Below are 25568 nucleotides of genomic sequence, written 5' to 3'. Positions count from 1 at the left end.
ATGCCTTGAGGGAGCTGCACACTTTTTTGCATCAGTGATTAGTATTCAGTGGTGATAGTGAAATCTATTTGAGCTGCAGATATAAAACTGCATTTTGCATACTGGGCATAATCAGAGAGATTACATTCAGAAAGTGTGCTTCCCCTAAGACAGCGTAAGGTTATGACTTTTGCCACAGCTCCATTGTTAGTTTAAGTGAGCTTTGTCCTTGCTGTTGTACATCCCTTTATACACCAGAATAAAATCTTTTCTGCAGCTGCGTACTGGGAAAATGAAAACTCCAGGTAATAGCTTTCATAGGGCGGCTGGTTAAATAAAACTCCAACCCCTGAATGGAAAGCTGTTTTAATTAAAGATCTTTTCAGTTATTAAAACTTAGCTTATATTGTATCATTTCTTTTGTTGTTACGAGTAAGCAATTTGTTATTTAAAATAGTTTCCCTAAAACGGGTATTACTAGCAACAAGGGTGACTGCAGTTTACAAAAGATACGATAGTTACTGGTTGTAAGAGAGGCTGATTAAGAAAGAAGTTATTGTTCATAGCACCAAAAAAAAAAAAAAAAAAGCCCAAGCTCTAAATCCAGTGATGAATTTAAAGGAAATGCAGGTATCTAAAATTGAAAAATGCTTTCCTGAAAGCCCGTGTTCAGATTGTGTGAAATCTTGCAGGCTGCGTCAGCCTCAATTTTAGTGTGCCAGTTCTGCTTCTCTGAATGCCCACTTGGATCTAAGCAAGGAGAACGAACTGCACAGAATGAGGCCATGGCTGAGTGATGAGCTGCCCAGGGGCTGGTGAGTTCAGGTGTACTGTGCATCATCCTGCTGCCAGCTACAGAGTTGTCCTGGGTAAGACAGAGTAGTGGGCAACTCATGTTCTCACTTCTCATACCGTCTGCTTTTACCAAAATGCATGTACATCTATTACCCTTTAGATAGTCTGTATAGAATGCCTTAGAAAGCACAACGCTTCTAGGTTTAAGATCACTGCTTTTGATCGGATACCATGCCATGATTTTAGGTTATTGTGTTTACATTATTGTTATTTTTAGTAAGAACAAAACACCTTGCAATTGTGCAAATGGTGTTTGAGACTTCATGTGGAGTCTTTCCATATATCAATCCCAATATTTCATATTTTTGCATATGTTGCAATCATATTTAATACAGTTAGCGTAAGTGTGCTAAATACATGCTCATCGCTGGCCTGGAAGTTATCAGAGACTGGGACTGACATGCAATCATTTTGAAAGGATAAAGGAATGCAGATTTGGAGTTGGTCAGGCCTACTTTCTAGCCCCATTGCTGATAGATACTCTAGCATCCTTCTGTATTGTTTCTTTCATAGCCCGTTGATAGGCATCAGTTGCAGCGTCGATGCTCATCCTATCATGTTGACAAACATCCGGACCTAAAGAAAGCCCATTATTGTCTCACTGCATCAGGTAGTCTTTTCCCTCTGACTTTGTCCATATGCTTAGATTATTGTGCCTACAACCTGTATCTGCTCTGAAAGAGGCCTCTCTCCCAGAAAACAGGGGGCCTGAGTTCACAGTCTTTCTTGATCAGTTATTTCCTGCTCTTGTTTTTTTTTTTTTGTACTTCCATTTGAAGTTCTGTTGCGATGATGAAGTGAATTTGAGCTTTATGTCCTTGAGAGAAAGCACAAAAAGTAGCCTGGACTCCAGTGCGGGATATTCTTCCTTCCAGTGTTCTGGTCTCTGTGCTGTTTTTGTATTATGTTAAATGCTCATTGGATAAAAACAAGTTGCTTGAGGGTAAGGAACAATATAATAAAGAAAATGGGACACGATCTGGCATGGCTTCATTCTCATGCAAATGGCTAAATTTTCTTATACCGAAAACAGGATGCACGCTAACTAGTGGCTGGGAATGGTCTTCTGACAATGCTGTCATCTCACCTGTATGCAGGAGCTGTGTGGGAGAGTGTTAGTTGTCTTAGGCCAAAAGAACTTTGGGGATCACGTAACACACTTGTGCTTGTGTTCTGGCCCAGACAATACATTTCTGTCTGGCAGTCTTCACAAATTAGGCATGTAAGTACTTCACTGAGGCTAGCCTTAAGTTAGGAAGCACTGTTGCACATAATTTTGTGGATGTAAGATTAAATTTAAACTTTTGAAGTATTTTCAAATTGCTGGATGAAGGATACTAACTTTCCTACAAACACACAGAAGCATTGGCTAAAATCAGAAAAAAAGATTTAAGAGAAAAGAGTGTCTCTAAATAGCACCCCCTCTTTCCTGTCCCTGAGGTGGTGTTCCTTCTTGATTCCAACTGTGGTCAAAATCATATAGGCATTAAAGTCTCATATCTGCAGCACCTAAGCAGAATCTGACAGGTGAATAAAAAAAAAAAAGCTTATCAGTGTAGATATTCTGTAATTTTAAGCACATACTTCATGTTTTTAGGCTAGATTTCCACCTAATTCTGTTGACGTGTATTGTTCTAGAGCATGTGAAGTGTTGTCTGTGTTCCAGGTGAATGTTTCATGATTTCATGCAGTAAAATGAAGAATAAAGACGTTTGTCTCCATCAAAATGGAGGCAAACGCTTCATTTAATGTTTGAATTCTGTCCTTCATTTGGTATGTTAGTCGGCTCTCTGTTATTGATGTAAGCTTGGTTGTCTTATCTGTTAAAGATAGCTACACTTCTACCCATCATTTCTCCCAGATTTTTAATAGTAGATAGCACGTGCCCTGTGAGAAGCTCAACTGTTTGTTTCTAAGTTCACTGCTTTTCAGTTTTGGTAACTTCTAATTTACTGCAACTACCAATTACGTGGTAATTGATACAGCATCTTCTAGTCTATGGCTAAATATTCTTCAGCCTTATTTCCATGAAAATAGTGATATAAAATGATTTCTCATTGACCTTGGTTTGATATTACTGCAAGTCCATTTCCTTGATTTAATTTCCTCCCATTTCATACAGCTGGCATCAAGCAAGAGGTTGGGCACATTAGCTCTTGAGGCTTTTGTTTTTTCAAGTATTCGCTTTGGGGCTTACCCCTACAGAGCTGTCATTTAAGCACGCTGCAATACACTTCTCTAAATAGTGGTTCCCTTCTGTTCCTGTTGGTCAAATAGATCCACTCTCTTTCTTTTACGGCTGCTGCTTGGTAGCTCTGAAGCATTTCTTTCTAGTTGTTTCATGTCTACAGCTAATTACTTTTCCCACAGGCCTCCTAATTTCAATCTTCTATTTCACCAGAAATCTAAGCGCTTACCAGTTGGCTTTATTTGAGTCTCTTTATTGAAGACTGATTTTTTTTTTTTTTTTTTTTGTCTTAAACCATGCTTTAGATTTAACAGCTGGAGTTGGATGTTAACTTATATGTAGAGGTACAGCACGAGCGGGGATTATTTTTAACAAAAGAAGGAGGGAAAGACCGTTTTGTGGTTTGGTAGAAGAAAATCAACTTCAGAGATTTAAGGGCTCATTTGCAGGTTACAATACATTATTAGCTGATCTTCTTGGGAAAATTCCCTACTGAGGTTTGTTAACGTTTTGGTGGAAGTGAGTAGGGAATGCTGAACAGAGTCCATTGATGTGGTTATTTTAATCTGTGTGCCTCTTAGCTTAACATAGAACATTAAATTACTCTGCTGAATAATTAGGCATTTGTTAAACAGAATAGATACTTACTGATGGATGATTTGCCATGTTTTGTCCTCTTCTCAGCAGACGTGCTTACTCTTCTATTGCTTAGAGGGTGCAAGAAGTTCACTGTATTCATTTCTCTATTCATCATTCAGTAGTGAACCTGAAATCTCATTCACTGCATTCAGTGGTGTGCACAGAGATTTCTGACTCTACTTCTCTTTGTTTTTAATTTTTTTAAACTCATTCTTCACAATACTTCTAGTTAGTTGCAGTTTATGTTCTACTGTGAATAGATGTTTCTTGGACTTGATCCTTTTGGTATTTGGAGTACTGTGTCTAGTTGTGTGCTCTACAGTACAGAAAAGGTCTGGAACTACTGGAGGGAATCCAGTAAGGAACCGTGAAGATGATGAGGGCACTGGAGCATCTCTCATACGTGGTAGGCTGGGAGAGCTGGAGCTGATCAGTGTAGGAAAGAGAAGGGTCAAAAGGGATCTCACCCATGTGTGCAAATACTTGAAGGGAGCGCACAAAGAAACTGGCACCAGACTCTTTTTAGTGTTGCATAGTGGCAGGACGAGTCAGTGGGCACAGTCTGAAACATGGGTGGTTACATATGAACGTAGGGAAAGACCACTATTATGAGTGTGACAGCACTGGTAATGGTTTCCTGGGGAGACTATGGAGTCGTCTTCCATTTTGGAGACTAAATTAAAACTTGTGAAGTTTTAATTTCAGAGGTTGTCTGCCATAGTTCAAGACGTGGCTGTAGGTGGCTTGGCTCAAGCACTTAAAGCAGTGGACCTCCAGAGGCCCCTGCCAGCCTCAGCTATCCTGCAGTTCTGTGCTGTAGTGTGTGATAGCAGTCAAATTCCCCTGACACAAACAGAAGAAAAAAAAAAAAAAAGCTAATGCCACCTTCACATGGACATACATGACTGCATTTAGCACCTGCGTTTCACAGTGACACACAGTCACACTGTAGCAGTTATTTTAATAAAATACCGGTTTCTAAAATATCATTTTCTAAAATGAACATAAGAGGTGTGTTGTATTGTAACTAACAGCACATAAAAGCCTTTCAGAGTTAAGTCATAAGTATTCCTTATTACAGGAAAAACACTATTTCTTGCTGGCAGTAGTGACCGCAGAAGCAGGAGGCATAAGTAAATAGGATATGAAAGTCAAAAAAGGAAACAACAAAAATAAGTCTGAGGCTCTTGAATGTTGTAGCTATTGGTGGTTAAATGTAAAGCATTATCTGAGGAAATAATATATTCAGCAAATGACATAAGTAATTGAATTGTACAAGGATAAAGTGTTCAGTTTCATAAGGGCTGAACTCCACATCCATTAAGTGTAGTAGCCAGACTCTCACGGGCTTCAGATGAAACCTCAAATAAAACAGTTTGGTTAGTGCTGTCTGACCAGCGTAACAGCAAGTCTGCACCAGCTTAGCCTCATGCTCTGTTTTTAGCGTACTCCAACTGGCGATAATGCAGTCACCAACATGCTGCATTCTTTCAGACTAATGAACTTCTTGTATGCCAGTTTTAATTAATAAAAAAGCTGCTTGCAGGTATTTTAGGTATCAATGCATGTTTGGATCTCCTTATTTAACTCATTTGATACAAATTTCTATCACCTTGCAAACTAATGCTCTCCATGATGACTGACTAAGGTAAACCATTTAAATGTGATGTCATGGGAAGTTTCTTCTCATAAATGTGGCTGGACAGAACGCATACATAACTGCAAATTCAATCTGCTGGCAGAACTAGGAGCAAATGCTGCAAATTACCAACAGCTTACTGGCCATGTGTCTGTAACTGACATGTATAAGAGGAGAGTTGGGGGAAACAGCAACTGATAATGCTTGTAGAAAGGTCGTGGTGATAGATGACTGAACTTGATCACTGTCCTCCAGATTGGTCAGGCACTTCTCTGGAATCGGTGTCATGAGGCAGCCTCGCGTGTTTCTGTGTCTTTTAGACTGATTGACTACTTGTGTAGTAAGATAATATGCCAGTTTGTGCATTTATGCTCACTTAGTTGTGGTGTTTCTCCATACTGAGAGAAGGGGATATTTCACCTCCCTCTTTGAACAACTGCACTCCAGCTGGCAAACATGGCTTTAGCCTAACAATTCTGGTAACTATTTGTAATAAGCTATTGCAGCTGCAGCAGCTCATTCTTTGCTTTTGTATATCAGATTTTGCATTTAGTATTTTCTTTTATGATTTCATGTTACTCTTCTTAGATTCCGCACAGCTTCACTCCAAATAGTAACAGCAAATTATACGAGCATTGCCACAGTTGTATTATGTTTGTGCTAATAATGGAATATTTTTCCACAATTTCGGCTGCGTAAAATGGAATAAACAGAAATTCACTGTTCCTTGGTGGCTTTGTTTCTTCTCTGTAGGAGGCAGCAAGTCTCCTTTCATTTCAGCTTGCTGTCCTCCAAGTTTGTGCCATTTGGAGGCTAAGCTGTGGATGACAAGCTGCAAAGCTGACAGGAAAACATGCAAGGTTGATATATAAAACAAGCTACGCTGCTTGTGCTTTGACTGTCATTGCTGCTTTCAGGAAAATAAATGATACTGCTTCAGTCTGTGCAACACTCAGTAAGAGTTTCTTCACCTTACTCTTATATATATATATATATATGTGCTATCTAAGAGCTACAGTCTTCTAAAACAAATAATATAAGTATTTTTAAACAAATTCGTAGAGGAAAGAGGCTTGTATTTTTTTTTCTTTCTTTTTTTTTTTTTTTTCCCAGCCATTTTCAGCAAAGCTAACGGAAAGGTGATAGTTCCTTTCATGAACTGTGAAAAATTCTGTAGATATTTCTCTGGTTTAACAACCAAATGAAAACATTCTTTATTCCCTACTTGCTCTGCAAATTTTGCTGCAAGCACCAACAGCTTTACACCAAGAAGACCCAAAGGAATTTTCTATCAAAGCAAATGTGTGCACCACAAGAGCAGGTGAAAATGTGATGGAGAGAGGTGTGATGTTTGTGTTTGCTGTAAGGCTTAACCCATGCCATCCTTCCTCTAACATACAATATTCTGTTTTATTTCCTAATTCCATTGAATTTAGTTGTTCAACTTTGTTCTTGTGAGAAATGTATTATTTGGCATTCATGTACATAGTAGTATGCTAATACGTGTAGGGTTTTTTTTTTTTTTTCAGAACTTATCCTGTGTGTTAACATACTAAAGCTTGTTTGCGATGGAAAGGGATATTTAAAACATCCTTATTTCATTATCTCATTTATGATGTTGTAGTTGGCAACCGATTAGTATGGATATTTGCAATTACAGATCGAAGAAACGAAATTATTGTACAATAACATAATCATGGGGAACTTTTTGTTCAGCAGTTAATCTTATATTAACTGCTACTTCACTTTTTGTTGATACTCCTAACTTGCAGATTTTCAGTGCTTTACTTAACAACATGGCTTATTATTATGAGATTCAGTGAAGTATCTACCACCTCTGGAATAACATTCCCAAAAGATGGGGAATGAAAATCCTTGTGACACTAAAATAGAACAAGAAATAATGTATGTAAGATACCAAGGGTCAGTTCACTGGAGAAGAATACTGTAAGACATGAGACATTCTCTTCATTTATGCCTTCCCTTCGAGTTAGTCCCTTGTGCTAGCAGATGTTCAAGCTGGTAAGTATATAGCTCCTGCTAAAAATGATACAAGAAAGTAGTAACCCAAACCAAGAACAAGATTCTTGTTAGGCTCTTTGAGGCTGCACGAAACCTGTAGTAGAAATTCTGTAAGGGCAGAACTCAGTGGAATCTTTAAATGTCCTTGGTCTGCTCTCATGTGTATGAGAGATGAGGGATCGGGTCTGCATAATAGTATCCTATTTAGTGCTTTAAATACTGCTTCTGAGTCATTTACCTAGACAAATTCACTCTGAGAAGCAGAAATATCTCGTAAGATTTCAGAAGTGAAAAACTGTCCCATAACTAAGTTCAGTAGTATAGTTCCAGTATTCCTATTCTTATCATAGAATGGCCTGGGTTGAAAAGGACCACAATGATCATCCAGTTTCAACCCCCCTGCTATGTGCAGGGTCACCAACCACCAGACCAGGCTGCTCAGAGCCATATCCAGCCTGGCCTTGAATGCCACCAGGGATGGGGCATCCACAACCTCCTTGGCCAACCTGTTCCAGTGCTGCACCACCCTCTGAGTGAAAAACTTCCTCCTAATACCTAACCTAAACCTCCCCTGTCTTAGTTTAAAATCACTCCCCCTTGTCTCATCACTAACCACCCTCATAAACAGCTGTTCTCCCTCCTACTTATAGGCACCCTTCAAGTATTGGAAGGCCACAATAAGGTCTCCCCAGAGCCTTCCCTCAACCTTTCCTCATAGGAGAGGTGCTCCAGTTCTCTGATCATTTCAGTGCCCTCCTCTGGACCCGTTCCAAGAGCTCCCCATACTGGGGGCCCCAGGCCTGGACACAGATGGGGCCTCACAAGAGCTGAGTAGAGGGGGACAATCACCTCCCTGTCCCTGCTGGCCACCCCTTTTATTAATGCAACCCAGAACACAGTTGGCCTTCTGGACTGCAAGTGTGCACTGCTGGCTCATATCCAGCTTCTTGTCTACCAGGACCAGTTTTGATTTCCTTTCACTGAAGGAGTGACTTTATATGTCAGTCTTTGTTATTTTACAGATATAATCTGTCCTTGGGGAAAGAAAAATAAATAAATAAAAAAATTAAATGCCACTTTGAAGAAGTTCGAACACTGTTTGTGTGTGTCTGTATTCTGGATGAGTCTGTTGCCCCAGGAAGCCCTAAGAAACCTGTAGTTTACTGTCACTGCTTCCTAGAATCTTCCAAACTACAACCTCTCCATCACAAAGAGAGCATGAGGCAGTGTTATCCTTACTATGGATGTAGGTTTGGTTCACCAATCTTGCTTTGCTCAGTCTCAGACATGACAGCACATTTATAGCACGTCTGTATTTACCTCTGTATTTCTGAAGTGTTTTTAAGGGAGATCTCTTTATAAATTCATTTAAGAATATATGGCAAGCGTACCCAGTGAGGTGTAGACAACTGTGTGGGAGAAGGGCTAACGTATTTGATTAGAGCCAGCCAGCATTGCTTGCTTCTTGTAGTTCAGAGTCTGAAAAAAGACCTACATGTCTGCAAGTTTGTCAACATCTTCCAATTATGTTTGCTGATCTAATTGAGAATATTATTTAAGATATTGACTTTTCTTTGCCTATGATTATAAACAGATAATAAATTACAAAATTAAATTCCACATCTGGACACCTGCGCTTTTTAATCTGTAAGCTCTTGACTAGTTAAATGGTTACCCAATTCAACATATGAATAAAATACCTGAGAATTCTTAGGGGAAAACTAGCTAAATAGAATGACAAGCTATTGACCAGTGGTTTGGGAAACGCTGTGTAGTCCATTTACTAACCATTAGTAAATTTAAAAAATAAATTGTGTTTTACTGTGGCATGGTATTATTCTGAATACACCTGCAGAAAATAACTGTTTTTAAAGTAGTGCCTTTTGTTTGGGTAAATCATTGGGTAGAGATTATAACATTTGTGGTTGTTACTTGATTTCACTGTTTGAGTCTTGTGGCATAACGTGACACATGGATTCGATATTCGTACATGAAGTGACATTTATGTATGACAATTTTTTGCAATTCATGCTTTAGTGGACATTTATGTAGTTTCACTTTTCAGCCAGCTCAAACGTTGTCCCATGACTGCAATTTGTTACATGCTTTAAATAATGGATAGCAAATATGCCAGGACCACGTAGGCAAGAAATGTTTTAACATTAACAATCCATAAAGCAATGCAGTTGCAGTAGTAAAACGTGTATAACAAACCTTCTTTAAAACAAAAATCTACTTTATAGGGCACTTACGAAAAGAAGGAGGGATAGATCAGTACAGTGTGCTAAAATAACTTCTGCAGTTCAAATAATATTTATACCACTGATCATGAGAACCTGTTACGGGAGGTAAAACAATATTTTTGTATATTAAATTGTGTGTATGTGAAAGTAAAGACAATTTACTCATTTTGTTTAAGGAAATGGGTGATTTTTTTTTTTTTTTTTCTGGAATATATCTGAATTTTTTTTTTTCCCCAAACTATAGTTACACAGAGATTAATTATAATAAAATGTAGGCAATGTAATACAAGTATCAACTGTGTGCTAGCGGACAGCTTCAGGTGCCTTTCAAGATTACAATTCAGCAGTGAGAAAAATCTGGGAAAATTCAACACCTAGCACATTTGACAGCAGAATGTAAATTATATTAAGGCAACAATTCCTCCCCCTTATGTTATGATGGACTTTTTAATTGCAGTTTGGTTTTTGTCTTAGATTAATGTTTAATACAGGAAGCTTAAGTGATGCATAGATTTCTTTACGTATATAGATTTCTTATAAAGAAAGGCATAGTCATGGAGCACTGTAGGATCTACCGGACTGTAATACTTTATGATGAGTGCTCTATGGGATTTCAGTCCTACTTTTCTTATTTTCTTAATGATGCCGAAAAGAAGAAACCGGCTGCATCACTTTATGAAATAGAAAACACATGTCTATTTTGCAGAAACAGGGGTCACAACCAGAAATGTGTGAGTTCCAAATCCTGGTGGTCGCTCAGTTTCTCTGTTGAAGTTGGTTTGATTTGCATAGTGATCATCAGAGCAGAGAGGCAGTCTGACAGAATGGCATCTGACAGGGAAGTGCATGGGATGCCAAGGTGTGTTATTGAATTCCTCCTTGTGGAAAATAAATGGCACCCGTTGACATTCACTGATGCTTGCTGAATGTTTCTGGAGACCAAATAGTGGATGTGAGCACAGTGAGGGCTGGGTGGTGAATTTCAGTAGTGGTGACAGCAACAGTGGGTCACCTCTACTGGTGCAGGTTGTTACGTGTGGCATGCAGGCTCTTGTTCACTGTTGATGAAAATGCTTAGTTAATGGTGGTGACTGTGTTGAAAAATAGTGCTATGTAGCTGACAATTTGCTCTATCAAATAGTGCTGTTGTATTCCTCTTATCAGCTGTAGTTTCTATGGAAAAAATAGAAGGCATTACTTTTGGAATGACCTATATAAGTACCCTGAACAGTCATACCACAGATATTATTACTGTAATGATCTCTTATGAATAAATCAATAGCATTACATGAATTACAGACTCCCAGCAGGGGTAGGGTTTCAGAGAATCACAGGCCTTAAGTCCAGAGGGGATCGTTAGATTGTGTAACCTGACCTTCTCTACTGCATGTCATATAATTTCATCCATTTACTCTGTACAGAGTACAATAACTTATGTTTGGCTAACATCTCTTCTGTATTTGTCTTTATATTGAGTTTCTTGGCCAAAAATCCATTACCATTTTTGTCATGTCTGCCATCATCTACAAGAACTTTAGTGGAGTTTTTAAAATGTATTATAAAGCAATCATTGAGAATGTGGTGCTGAGTTCCTTTAATTGGAAGTGATTATTGTAGAGCCAGTAGATCAGTATTGCACAATCAGTAATGTTTCTGTTGGGCTCGGGCTCCTTTTCAGTGAGAGTTGTACCAACAGTATAATATTACCCTTCCTTAGTTTCGAATTTATAGTTGCATTCCCTTTTTGTTTCCCTAAGGGAATCTTAGCAGATTTTTAAGAAACTGGTTAAGTTAAGAAAAAAAAAAAAAAATTCACAATTTTTAGAAGAAATATACTAAAATGCATCGTAATAACAACCAGATCTTCCTCTCAATCTCTTGTCAGTCTGTATAGGTCATAAGAACGTCTGATATGTTCCTGCTAGTGTTTTAGTGCAGGTTGGAGACTGATCTTTACACAGGAGGGTGAGGTTTGAAACAATACATACATTGGAGCTGTGTGGCTGTTGCTCCCAAGGACACTACAAGCCCTTCTTGGTATCCTGGATGTACACTGGCATGCTGAAATGCAATTTGTTGTATTTAAATCCTCTGATTTAAGTACTCCCAGGACTTACTGTCTGTGGTCAGCAGTGTTTTGGAGAGGTTTTTAATGATGTTTCTTGGCTTTACCTCTTGGGTTATTCTCCATGATTCTTTAAGGGAAGTTTTTAGGTTAAGCTAAACACTAACCTCACTCAGACTATGGAAGATTTTATTTCCACAGGTGAGCAATTACTTCTATGATTGTGTTTTGTTACTTATTAAAAGGTGATTATACCTTCTTGGCAAACACAGTGATTTCAAATATTTTAATAAATTTGCAGTACAAAGTATCTGAACTACAAAGATTTTCTAATGAGCAGCAAAAATGAGAGATATTTTATTGGGTTGTGTAACTACCACTTGCTGATTACTTTTAATTGGTGAAATAATAAATTGCTGATTTATCTCTTTAAGCTTTTGACCTACTAACTGCACAGTTTTTCATGAAGCATCTTCTCTGTGTGTAGCTGGAGGCTTTCTCTTTGGTTTCTTTCACAAACATAAATTACTCTCTGCTATTAGTTAATACACTTTTCTAACAGTGTTCTAATGATTCTTCAGTAATGTTTTCCTGCATCTTCGAGCTTTTTTGGTGTGACATTTCAAACAAAATTATATTTTCCAACCAAATCCTAAACACTTTTTTTTTTTATTACCTGCTCCAAACAGAGGTGCTGTTTCTGCTGCCTCTGTTAGGAGGTTCAGCACAGCCTTTATCCTGTTCTTCTCCCTCACAGCCCAGTCTTTGCCTAACACAAACCAGTTTGTCATTAAAACAAACAAACAACAACAACCAAAAAAAAAAACAAAAAAAAACCTCTCTGGACCATCTTTCATGGTATTAGTATTACTTACAGTGTTACCAGCTTACAGTGTAGTGGTGCTATTGTCTTGCAGATATCTGTTTGAACTTTCTTGATTTCTCCATCTGGGGTATAGGCTGTGGCATTCAATTTCTTGCTATGTAACTGCAGAGTGTGTAAATATGTGTACAATCTCATACTTCTGAGGACAGTTGTCTCCAACAGTCTGAGAAACTCAACTATTGGTATTCCTTAGCTTGAAGTTTATCTTAATTAAATATTTCATGGTGAAGAGTCAGTGACCTACTGAGTCATTGCCTCAAAGAATTTTTCCCTTTTCAAACTGTTGCGATATTAAGGTAGTATTCTGCTTTTTTTTTTTTTTTTTTTGCTTTCAGTATAGACCATTGTTATTTCTAAAGCATTTCACATGTGAAATTGGATTTTATTTTTCAAATTCTGGTCATCTTTTCTTTTTTTAAATCACATCGGTAGTTGGAAATTTGAAGTCGCTTCATTTTTCCTTTAAAAAGAAGGGAAATTTAGTTTCCTCAATTACCATACATCTGTGGTTCTTTGACATTTATACTTGATTTTTGAAGGCAGGGAACCTAATGAGGCATTTTTAATTTTTATTTCTAATTATTGGTGAAATCACACTCGGTGCTCACATATGGTTTTATTTTGTTTTAAGGGTTTCCACACTTCTTTTCTGACTGCCTCCTCATTACTGTATGATTTTGGAAATAAAATGAGCTTTAAATGTGTGCTTCTGTCCTTTAAAACTTGATTGCTATGGTTCTTGACTTTCAAGCAAATTAGCCTGCATTTAAAACAAAGCTTCATACAAGTGGCTTTACGCGTTCTTTCCTAACAAGGGAAAACCATACCTGACACAGTCAGAAAAGATTTCGGTAGGCCCAGAAAAATGGATTTTTACCTTGGAGAGAGGATAAGAAACCTTTTTGAGAAGTTTGAAAGTCCTTGAAGGCATTATTTTAGTCAGTCAAAATGTTGTTCTCTTTTCATGCAGTCCATCGATACAGGTGCTGCAGAAGTTTTGTGCACAGAGGGATTATAACTGGAGCTCAGGTGTCCTACCACCAAAGCACTGGCATCTGCTTTGTAGTCAAGTGTTGCAGGCCAATTTAATTTAAGTTATTTATCAGTTCACTTATTTACCAGTCCTTTGAGAGCATTCTAGGATTTCCCTGTGGAAGTGGTTATTCTGAGGGAAGTAATAAATCAATTTGTAATCCATGTAGACATTAGTGTGCTGATGGTTTCTCATTAAAAGAGAAAAAATTAGTACAAAACTGAAGTAATAGCTAAAAATTAATGAAACCATGCCATTAACTCTTTTACTTGTAAGAAATAAGAAGAGCAGAAGGTAATAGCTGGCTGGATATTTCCTTAATATTTATTTAAGGACTCAGGTGAAATTTCTAATTCTTACTCAAGTAACTGTTGAATGCACATTGCTGGTGCATTTGATTAAATGTGAGAGTGTTTTTGTTATTTTTTTAGCTACCCATTCTTTATGGGTACTTTTACTTAAAAATAGGTTGACTGCTTCATCAACAGTCATCGCTGCTGATTGATTATTCCCTACATGGCCAAAATCAGCCCTTGAGTGACCAATTCGGTTTCTTCCAAAGGAGAGATAGCTTACTGATTATAGGTGCTGTAGGGAAGCTGGGAAGCTGCCCTCTTTCCAGCTGCATATAATGTTTGAGATGGAAATTAAAACATCTTGGACAGTGAGGCTCCTAAGAGAAGTTCTATTGTCTACTATCTAAGTATGTGTACTAATGAGAGAGAAGGCTGTAGTTGTGCTAGATGCTTAATCTGAATGCCATAGATCACAATATGTTTGTAACATTTTCAATTTTCAAACAATGAGCAGTCAGACATTAGGTAATTAGAATGCCTTAAGTAATGAAATAAAAAAAATATATAAAAAAGGATAATTAAATGTTTAAAAAAAGTGGCAAACTTATCAGCTTCACTTCCAGTTTTTCAAGTTGCAGCAGCCAAGTTATCTCTATGCTGAATATCAATCAATTTTACCTTTTAAAGATGATAAGATAATTTCATTAGAGACTATGTTTTAATTGTCACTGACGTTTAATGCAAGGAACATCACAATATGCTTGCCATTAAAATGCTCCCTACTCAGTTGTGTTTGCTATGGTTGTCGTTATGCAGTTAACAGTTGTGGAGTCCTGGTATCACTGGAACAAACATTTTCTCTTTAAACAAGGATCCTGAAAAAGTGCAGGGTTATTTTCTGTATCCTATTATAATTATTTTATGCTGGGAATATTGAGTAATGCCCACTTACGCTCTGTCATTCTCAAAAATAGTTATTCAGATAACATGATTAAAAATATGAGATTCCTTCTATCATTACATTTGCAGTTAGAATGCCAACCCTGGGAAACACAATCTTCCCTAATTTTCATACTGATTTGCTTACTATTTGCCTAAAAAAAAAAAAAAAAGTTGGATTTTTAGTAACACTCTAATGAACTACATAGATAAGAATTGTGTTCCTGCATTATGAAGGGATGAGAATTATGTGAGAATTATAATACAAGAATGTTTGTCAGTAAGAATGCTCCAGAATTAGGACTGTGGGTTCTGTTCAGCATTCGGGCACTGGTTTGGCTGTTTTGCATGTGTTGGCAAGCAGTAAGGGCTGTGCTGATACATACACCAGATCCCAGTGGTAAAATGTAAAGAGGACTTTCCAGGTATTTATCTAATGCATTTGTAAGGCAGAGGGGTGTGGAAGAGGCAGACAATTCCTTGACAGTTCAGAAAATCTTCAGTTTCGAAAATACAGCAGTGTTTTGGGGGCTGAGATTTTGGCCATTTGAAACCATACTTGGTCTTAATTGAGCCAAGAAGTAAAGAAAGGTAAGCCAGCTATAAGCAAACAATGCTGCAGGATGAGGAAGTGAAAACAGGAAAACAAAGCAAAAAGGAGATGAGTTATTTCTTTGAGCTCAGGGGTAACCAGACTGGAGGAAAACTTGAGGTGGAATCATACTGCAGTTAGTTTACTTTTTGACCCAGCAAATTTCTACACCAAGTGCAAAAAAACCATCGCCACAAGGCTGTACATAAAGGCTTCTGTAACACTGGCACACAGTTAGCCAACGTTTCTCATTCACTCCCTGCCATATGTTGCACTGTGTCCCCTGCTCCTAGTTTACAAATACTGCACAAAGTGCTGCAGCTGTATCTTCTAGCCATTCCTTCAATGAACAGATAGTGATGTATCTAATGCTGAGACATTTGATGTGACTAGTGGCCATTTTAGTCACCACTCAAGTCCTTTATCTCCCTAGGATCCACAGTAACAAAATTATTTGATATGAAAACCTTTGATATTACAAGTTGTATTTAACATTTCAAGGCTCGTTTGAATCAGCTTGGCTCACTGAACTGCTAAAGCATACAGAACAACACATCCTGCAGAGAGGAAAAACCTATAATGCATTTCATAGCCTGAAGGTATATTTAAAAAAAAAAATTGGGGAAAGTGATTTGCTTAAGATAAAGCCCCAAATTTTATTGGTGCCATTCATTTCAGAAGTTATCTAAAAAGCACAGTCCTAGTGCATCACACAGCAGAAGTGAAGATGGATCAGGACCAAAAGATACCACTGAGATTTCCAGGACATACTGGTAACTTCTAAAGACAGAACTTCTGTTATGACCCACAAGTACCTGTGATGTGTGAGTCAATCAGAAGTCATATCGATCCAAAAACTGCTACAGAACAAACTTGACTCCTTTTTCCCTGCTGTAATCCATTAAGATTGTAGAATGTTTGTTTTTCAGTAGGGATGTGCAGACAATAGCATCTTCCCACTGTGCCTTGGCAGTATACTAATGGCTATTGCAAAACACTTACTGTACGCATTCAGCCAGGATTCTGCCCACAGCAGAAAGAAATGAATAAATAAGCTTTCATCCAGTTGTGCTACCAATGTTAACACATTGTTTTGTAACCTCAGTACAAAATAGAAAAAAAAAATCATTTCAGTTTTGTGTTTTGTGGTACTTTGAAGAAGAAATCTTAAGCAGAAGGTTTTGAGCCTTTAGAAAAGTGTATCTTTGTACTATTCCAAGTGCTTGTCTTCTGAGTACAGTGCTAGAAAAACAGCACTTTCTGCAGGTCTGTCTTTCTAAATATATATATGCTGATAATGAAGAACTGATCCTTAGGCTTTATTCAGGTTATATTCTCAGTGACCTAATGGGACAGGTTTTGCCAAGGGGGCATTTCTGTTAACAGGCCTTACGGATTAATCTTGCATTTAATTTCTAAGGCAGAACTCTTTTTGACAAGACATTTCTATTTCTATTTCTATTGGTGGCATAAAGTTTTTGCAAAGAAAAAGCATGATATAATGTCTATTTCCTTCACATGCTGTTTCTTGGAGAGATGATGCAAGTCAGACATCCAACAATCAAAAAGTTGAAAACAACATGAAAACCATGTGTTTTTAACCAAAAATATCAAACGATCTGAATTAAACGCTTTTATTTGTGGAAAGAATAATGACATAGAACAGGAGTGGTGCCTCTTAAGAAAAGTGTGAATGAATACAGTGATGTGTTGCCCAGTTACTGCTGGGAGAAGTCTGGTCCAGGCTGTCAAAAGCCAGAACAATTCTCTGTTCTTAGTCAAAGAATTGTGAATCACATCCTAAATTTACAATAACTACATTATTGTAAGAACATAATATTTATTTTCTTATACGTATGTTTTTATGTAAATACTGTGAGATTTAAAACGTACTGTGTGAGATCACACACACACACAAGTGCTGTTAATTTCAATTATTTTAATATGCTTTTTCTTTTTTCTATTTTAGGCAGAACTCAAAATCCAGAGGAAGAGGTTGCAATCTGCAGGAAGCTGGTAGGTCAAATTTTAAAATTATATAAACTGTAGTATAATTAGTTTTACAAAAAAAGTATAAGTGGTAAGGTAATGAAACTTGCATTCACTGGATATTCAGAGAATATGCAAAATGATTTTAATTTACATACTGAGGGGAAGAAAATGTGGTTTAGCAGAGGCAATTAACATGAGAAAGTAGAGAGTCTGTCATAAGACAGATGCTGTGCAAATAATTCATAATGAATAATTTCTTTGCTGCATTTTGTGTTTGCAAGTTTTCCAAACAAACTAGTTTTTCTGATGTATATGTTCAGACTGTTTGCTGAATAGTATCTGTGCATAATTTTTTGTCTCTAATTCATTCACAAGCAGAGCTTTTTGAATATTCAAGCTTTTTTGAATGGGTACATAGGTTCTACAGCGCGTTTCTCTTTTCCAGTTGGGGAAACATAAACTTATAGGTTCTGCTGTGAATAATCACAATATTTAACAGTATTTGTTTTATTATTTTACCAGACGTTCCTCATTTGTTAAAACCATAATGGAAAAAGAGAGGCAAACAAAAGCAAACAAATCAGTCTGGCATCCCCTCTTTTGTTTCTCATTTGGAAAAAAATAATTTGTGGAGTCCATAATTCTGTTTGTCTTTAATTAAAATGTGAGGAATCTGAAAACACAAAATCAGAGTCTTGAAGGCACTCAGTTTTTAATAAGGCTGTAGTGTAGTGTTGCACCCATACACAGATCTCCTTGCTGCAACAAGTGGGCTCTGATTTTCTTCACTCGTTCTTGGTGCATGTTGTGCAGATCCACTACCTGACAAAATGGTGTTTCCAAATGACAGTCTGCTCTTTAAGCTCACTTTCTAATTTGTGATATCGGAGCTTGTTTCTCCATTTGTTGTGGCTGGATTTCTCCCCATTCTGTAGGAAAATATGATAACGGCCTTTTCAGTATAGCACAAAAGAAAGACTACGTGTGGGAACATAATGAAGATAAATATACTTTTGTTGGCACTCAAGGTGATTAATTGCAAGAGGTGAGCTTAATTATGCCAGTAGTAATAATTGGTGTCATGGACAGAGAGTACATACTTATGGCTCGTTGTTAGGAATGTGCTGAAGTTTGAATATGGACACATTAATGAATTATGCAAATGGTAACTTTTTACATAACAGGCACATTCCAAATTATATGTAGAGTCATACTCACAAGGAACACTAGTCAGTTTTCACTCCTTCTGTAAGGGAAACATCTGAGGGACCGCTGTGTTCTTTGGATAAATTGTGTATGGTTAACTCAGTTAGAGTAAATTTCATTTGCAGAATCCTATCAGCAATGTGAAAAGAAAAGAAAAGAAAAGAAAAGAAAAAACAAAAAACAAACAGACATTTCATATTTAATGCTCTATATTTCAGAATTTCTATTTAACTTTACCTTTTTAATAGTACTAATTACATAAGAAAAAAACAAACAAACTTCTTGTTGTTAAGCTAAGTTTCACATTCCTAAGTAAAGTGGGAGAATTTTAAGTTCTCCTTTTCAGTTTGCCTCATGTCCCATTTACACACTCGCACTGAGGATCTGACAGTCCCTGCTTACACCTTTTCTCTTGAGGTTAGGAATCAGCCTGGGAATTTCTTATGACATGAGAGGTGCAAAAGGTGCACCAAATTTTTCTAACACTGGAAGGACAGAGGAATGCCGACAGGGCAGAAGGACAGATTCAAAAATGTCAGTTCCACAAACGTGTGTCACTGTTTAAGTTCTGCTGTTCTCATATTTCACGCTGAACACTGAAACAATCATTTTAATAACTGAAGTACATGTGTTTGTCTTTGGAAGAGAACAGTAATAATATACTAGCTTACTCAGTATGTCTCATGTTAGTAGATAGTTAATTACAAATTCCCTTGGATAGAAAGAAATGATGTCTTTAACAAATGTGGCAAACTAAGCAAAGTTTGAAAACACAGTTTCAGTGTCAATCCATTGTAACTTTTCTAAAATTTTACTTCCCTCGCTTGTACTTCATTCGCTCACCAGAAAGCAGGTTCATTTTGCTAAATGAGATATACAAAATAAGCAATGAAAACAACAGAGAATACAACATCCTCTAAACGAACTTAGTTGCGTATACATTCTCACTGTATACTCTCTTCCTCTTACTTTTTTCATCCATTTAACATTCAACTTTATACAACATCTAGACGTAGTAAATCTTACAGTGATTATATTTTGTTTTCATTTCTACTTATGTACAATTTAAAGGAACATGTGTTGTAATCTGATTGCTATAATACATTCTATTTGTAATCTTAAAGCAGACCTTCTAGACTACAAATCCTCACAAGCATAAATCCTGCTCTAACTTTCCCTTCTTCTAAGGTTGCCTTCATTTTTTTTTTTTTTTTTTTTTTGTATTGCTTTGAGTTCTTACTGGTAGAAGTGAGAGAAGAACCTTACTTTGTATTACATGCAGTGCAATATATTACTATATTTACAAAAATGAAGTGTATACCACATCACTTCATAAACTATTGCAGAGTGCAGTTATAATCAATTGATGAAACATCCGGGTTCTCGTGGACTGCTTGCTGCAATTGAGTACAGCAGATAATGAAGGGAGATCAGGCATGAAACTTAGCATCTTTCGTCACACAAGTAATTGATAACAGCTAAGTTCATCATCCTTCTTGAAGACAGTGTTCAGAAAATCAGACACTTAAACCATGACCTTCACAAAGAAGGGGCTGTGTCATCTTGTTTATTTCAATAGCAAAAATTGGGCCCTCGTCCTGCATGGAGGCATTGGATTTCATCAGAAGATATGTAAAGCAAGTGAACACTTGAGTCTGTGCTCTTATGGAACATCTTTGCATGGGAAATACATTATAAGAGAAAAAGGTAGACAGCAGCACAAAGGTTTAAAAGTACTTGTTAGATTGAGGTTAAGAAAATCAGAAATAAGATTATTTATCTGAGAGCTTATTTAAAATAAACATCAACTACAATGTCTCTATTTTATTTAATTATGTTATTAAAATGCTGTGGAGTAACACAGAACTTATGTTATCTTTTGGAAAAAGCTATTCCAATACTGAGAATTGGATGTTGGTTTTATTATTATTTAATCTTTCTCATTATCTTGGTAATTCTTGCATAGTAAGAAAATGAAAAAAAAAAAATTCTATTATATTTTCTAATACCAACTGAGCCTATGAAAGTCAAGAAGTTCACAAATGTATCATGGTATTTTTATGTAACAGTTTTAGCTTTCTCCCCCCTTCATTTTAGTCTCTCCCCATCTTTAGAGTGTGTTTATTTAAAAGGTACAGTGCTGCTAGTGAGGGATGCGTTGCCATTTTACATAGGGATAGAAGTGTATTGCATGCCCTATTTTATATCTTGAACACTTCAACCTTTTTTTAATCACTTTTTTCCCAATTATTCTTTGCATTTTACACAAATTTTCCAGTAGATGATTTGTCTGCACCTTTTTACATGCTTCCTGGGAGAGCAAAGCACTAACTTAATACTGATTCTGAGTCAGACTCGAAATCTTGTGCTGATTGATGTAGTTTCAATATTATGCAAAATAACTATTTTATCCTTTACATGTCGCTTTTTCTTTTCCTAGCACTGTGAGCGTGTTGCCTTTCTCCTTAGCTGATACATGCACTTACAGATTCATTTACTCTCATGCAGAATACCTGTCTGCAGTGTACCTCATTCGCACCAATATTACTGAAGTATTTTTCCTAACTCCACATTCTGATATCAGAAAGAAAGGCTTATTTCATCCTTAGTTCACTTTGAAAGCCCATTGTTATTAACCAGAAGTCTCCTTGGCTCCCATGGTTTTTCACCTTGAAGGTATTTTTTCTAAGCCCAGAAAGGCAAAGGCATTTCTATATGAAGATAACTACAGAAAAAATATACTTCAGTGTATGGTGACAACATCTCAGTAATTAATGCTGGAAGACAAGTGAAACTGCTTGTCTTGGGGCTAGAGCTATTAAAATGGCTGAGAGAATTTCCAGTGTGATGGTTTGCAATTACACTCAGTAGCTACTAGCCCTGTGTCTAGAATTTGTACTAGAAACCAGTATGACTCCAGTAACTAAACAGGCTGGAAAAGTGTTAAGAGACCTGAGTTCAGATGAGAATTACTTGGAGATGCACGTATTTAGTTTGACTTGTTTAGCTTTTAAGGTGTCACAACAATTACTCTTAGTGAAGTATCTACAGTGGAAACAGTGCATCCCATCCTCTCTCCAATGGTGATACTTAATTTCAGTACACACTAGATGTTGTTTCCTAAGAACTGGACAATTTGAACACAAAATTCTTGTCCAAGCCTGGTGAACTCTGCTCTTGATTTGCCAGATGACTGACGGCTCATTATTTAGAGATGGCACTAATCCACTGTAACAGTAAATTGGCAGCCAGATTCTTCCAAATTTCTTGGAAATATTGGTGGTCAGCAAAATTGCTATGGGAGAAATCAGGGTTAGACATGGAGGGCAAGGGTTTTGTGTACATAGAGCACACTACATACACTATAGACATGATAGATGGCTGGTATTTTACTGGGTTTTGCATGGAGGTTTCATTAGGAACAGATGTGTACACCAAATATGGTCAATTGCAGGCAGCAGGTTTTCTCAAAGAGGAAAAAAAAAAAAAAAGAGAGAGAAAGAAAGGAAAAGGATCCATCCTTAAGTACAACAGTGTTCTGTGTGTGTGAAAGGTCTGCACATTTTCTTTGCTTTCCACAGGTATTACCTGTGGGTATTATCTACGGAGACTTTCCATCTTATTTTTTTTACCTCCTCTTCTTCTTCCAGAACTGTGAACTTGTTGATGGCTTTGAATTGTTCTGAGCCATTCAAGCATACAGCAAGTAGCTCTCTACCTGCTTGGCACTTCCGTTTGAGCCATTTCCAAGACAAGCTATAATTCTTACTAGGAAGATGGGTTGGCTGTAGAAGAGGAATTAAAAAAAACTGGAAACTGCCTGAAAATACTAGTACAGTTTCAATACCTTTTTCTTCTTTGGTTTGACAAATTATGGATGGCTTCTGGCAATATTTAAAAGGTGGCACAAGCTGCCTTATTTTAATGTCAAACATGAATCACCTTTATTGTATTAACAAAGATGGTAATTCTAGCGTGTTAAAAACCTGTACTTTGTCCCTTCTCCTCTGTTGGTAGTTTGCTGCGTGGTACTCAGATATTTCTCCTGTACTACTGTGTAGTTGCTTCCTTGGACCAGATATGTGTATTTTTTTTTTTATTTTTATTTTTTATATATGTTTTTTTAAATCACACTTTGCAGGATGCATTTCTTACAATGCAGTCACAGGCATAGGGTAAACAATGAAAATACGACATCTAAATCAGGTGCAACCAATGACGTTCTGGTGTATGTAATAAAAGTTGGAAATTGTACCAATTAATTGAAATAATCTCTATCCAGTGTGGTAAAGCATTTGAGAGGCATTATTCCCTAGGATAAGCTCTTTCTTTATTCTGAAGAGTTGACTCCTATGTTGGTGTGGTGGATCATGGCATATCACAGGTCATAGCTTATAGGGTTGGAAAAAAACATGTGTTTCATCTGATATGATCTCTTGCATAACACCAGCCAGTGAACTTCACCTGAACTTCATCCAACAGCCACTCCATCAGGACTGTAGCTTACATCTGAGATGCAACACATCTTTCAGAAATTGTAGTCCTATATAAAGGTTCCAAGCAGCACAGAATTCACATTCTGTAGGAAAATGTTGCAGTCATTAATTAGCTGCAGTATTAAAATTTCACCTTCACTGTACACTACATTTACGTAGCGTCCGCTTCCAGAAACTGTCTTTAATTATGCCTGTTTTGATCAAATTATAGCAGTGTGCATGGTGGAGGAGCTACATACTAATACAGAAATCATGATGTATGAGGACACACTGGAAAATCTGCAGTTCCGGGATAGCAACTTCAAACACACACTTAAAAGGCAAGGTGACAAGGATCCAGGATTTATCTCCGGTAATCTGTGAATCTTTATTGTTTTCTCCTTTCCTTTCAAATCACACTAGGGCAGTTTTTCAAAGTGTGAGAAAGAAGCACGGCCTTTCCAACGGTAGAGGAGATGTTTGCGTGTCAGCAGGTTCTGTAAGTGACAGGGTGTTGAGAGAGACTCCAAAGGTGCCAGGAGCTGAATCTAACAACGTGTGCAGCGTTCTAGGCTGTGCACCACAGACATGCGTGTTGCAGTAAATACACAGCCCCCAGGAAGCATGTCTGTGGTACATCTGCACTACTGTTCCCCAGGCAGTCTACTAAAGCCTGAAGAAATACACTTACGTTCACTTGGGGTTCACTGCTGAGAATTTGTTCTTGATGGTAAGCATTTATATTCTTTCTTCTGAAGAACTAATCAGAGGCAAAAGATATAAAACTTGCTTGAGGAGGGGTAGACTGTGGTCACCATTTATGTACTAACTCAGTAGTTAAAGACTTGTAACCCAAGAAGTGAGGTGTTTGGTTTGTTCCCCTCAGCCTTGTGTATATTCAGATTCACATCTCATTCCCAGAAGAGTACCTTTACCACTAGATTAAAGGGATGGAACAAACTTCTCCTCCATTGAAGCTGTATCATCACATCTAAAAGAATCCAAAATTAATGTGAATAGAGAACGAGCAAAAGAGAGCAAGGCTGCCTGTCTTCCATTTGGAACTCTCACTTTTGGGAGAAGGCATGGTTATCCTTCTGGCATACTTAGCTTGTCTCTCAGGTATGATCATTTTTGTATAGTCGCCACTGATCCTCATTGTGGTGGTGAAGCCAGCTTTGGTCTTACTTACGATGCCTAGGCATGTCATTTTTGTTTGATTTTGCTGTGATGCCCCCTCAGCTGCCCTTCCACTCGTAGCTGTGCTGTGCACCAGGCTTTGGCACTGGGTTTGCATACTCAGTCATTCAACAGGACAAAGTAATGCCACTTTTAGTAAACTACCTTTGGGAAAATAGTCCCCCAAATTGAAATGTAACCCATGTATTTTTTTAGTAGGCACCTGCCCTTGACTCCAGCACTTGTGTTGAACAAATGAGGTCACCTTACCAAGGCATTGAGATTGGCCTAGCCCACTAACCAGTTATGATGGATGCATCTTAATTGACCATCAACAAATCTTTGTTGCATGGCATTTAACTGGCCATTTGTTCTCTCTCAAATCACCGATGAAGACATCAAGAAGCTCTAATACAGTCTTTGCATCACTACAAGAAATACTCCTACCAGAGTAGGGTTTGCAAAGATGTTTACAAGGTACGGTCTAGGCATGCTTTGCGTTTTGCTAATTTCTGTTTAATCCTCATGAGGATCAAGGCACGTGTGTTAAGGGCTGCTATTATAGACATTCCATAACCTTTTCACTAAAACCTGTGTAGTGCTGAAACATAGGGTGACAGGATTTGTTTCCCATCTCAGTTTAATTCACCCTCTTTCATCTTGACAGGGACAACTCATTATTTAACTGCAACAATCTTTTTAATACATCTCTATTTTCAAGCAGACGTTATTTCCAGTAAAATGCCTGCTGTGGTATTTCCATACGGACATCTCTCTGTAGAGTCAACACATCACCATGCATGCTATGTTAAAATTTAGTCCACTGCATTTGAGACAAGGACAAATCTGTGAAATGCTGTAGAAAAGGATGAGGCCAGGGAGAAGTTGTGGCTGTGTGGACGTTCTTCACCCCTGTGAATAAATGCGGTCCTCAAGCTACAGCATCGCATGCAATTTGCCAAGCTCTGCTACTATGCTCAGCTATTCCCTCTTCTCAATTAACCTTGAAAAGCTGAGAGATACTTCCCTGCTGATTTCTGGATTGCCCCTTCAAACTCCTGCTCTTTGTTGACAATTACAAAACTATAGCTGCAGTCGGAAAATTAACTCTGCTGTAGTTTCTCTCTAATCAGACATTTACAGTATGCTACAGGTAATGCACCACACTCCAGTTCCTTTCTCGACATAGGTTTTCTTTTTTATGAAATACAGACACAAAGATCATGTTTTACCAGCAGCTATAAGGCTGTGCTGCTGTGCGCTGCCCATCTGAGGCTCTTTTACTGCAGGTTTTGGTATCCCAATTAATTTAAGAAGCTGCTTTCTCCTGGCCTCGCCAA

At 37.5% G+C, this 25568-nt stretch overlaps 1 protein-coding gene across 4 annotated transcripts in view; it reads left to right on the top strand.

The window, feature by feature from the left end:
- The window catches only part of TENM2 (teneurin transmembrane protein 2), a 1471143-nt gene that overhangs the window by 842534 nt on the left and 603041 nt on the right, over positions 1-25568 (top strand). For all 4 annotated transcript variants that reach the window (XM_085236695.1, XM_085236691.1, XM_085236690.1 and 1 more), the window contains one exon: positions 17346-17392. The gene's annotated coding sequence lies outside the window, so the exon portion shown is untranslated. The remainder of the gene's footprint in view (positions 1-17345; positions 17393-25568) is intronic.

The sequence above is a fragment of the Meleagris gallopavo genome, chromosome 15, assembly GCF_905368555.1.
Source record: "Meleagris gallopavo chromosome 15, MGAL_WU_HG_1.1, whole genome shotgun sequence".
In the NCBI taxonomy this organism is placed as follows: Eukaryota; Metazoa; Chordata; class Aves; order Galliformes; family Phasianidae; genus Meleagris; species Meleagris gallopavo.
The sequence above is the reverse complement of the archived record's forward strand: the minus strand, read 5'-3'. Positions and strand labels throughout refer to the sequence as shown.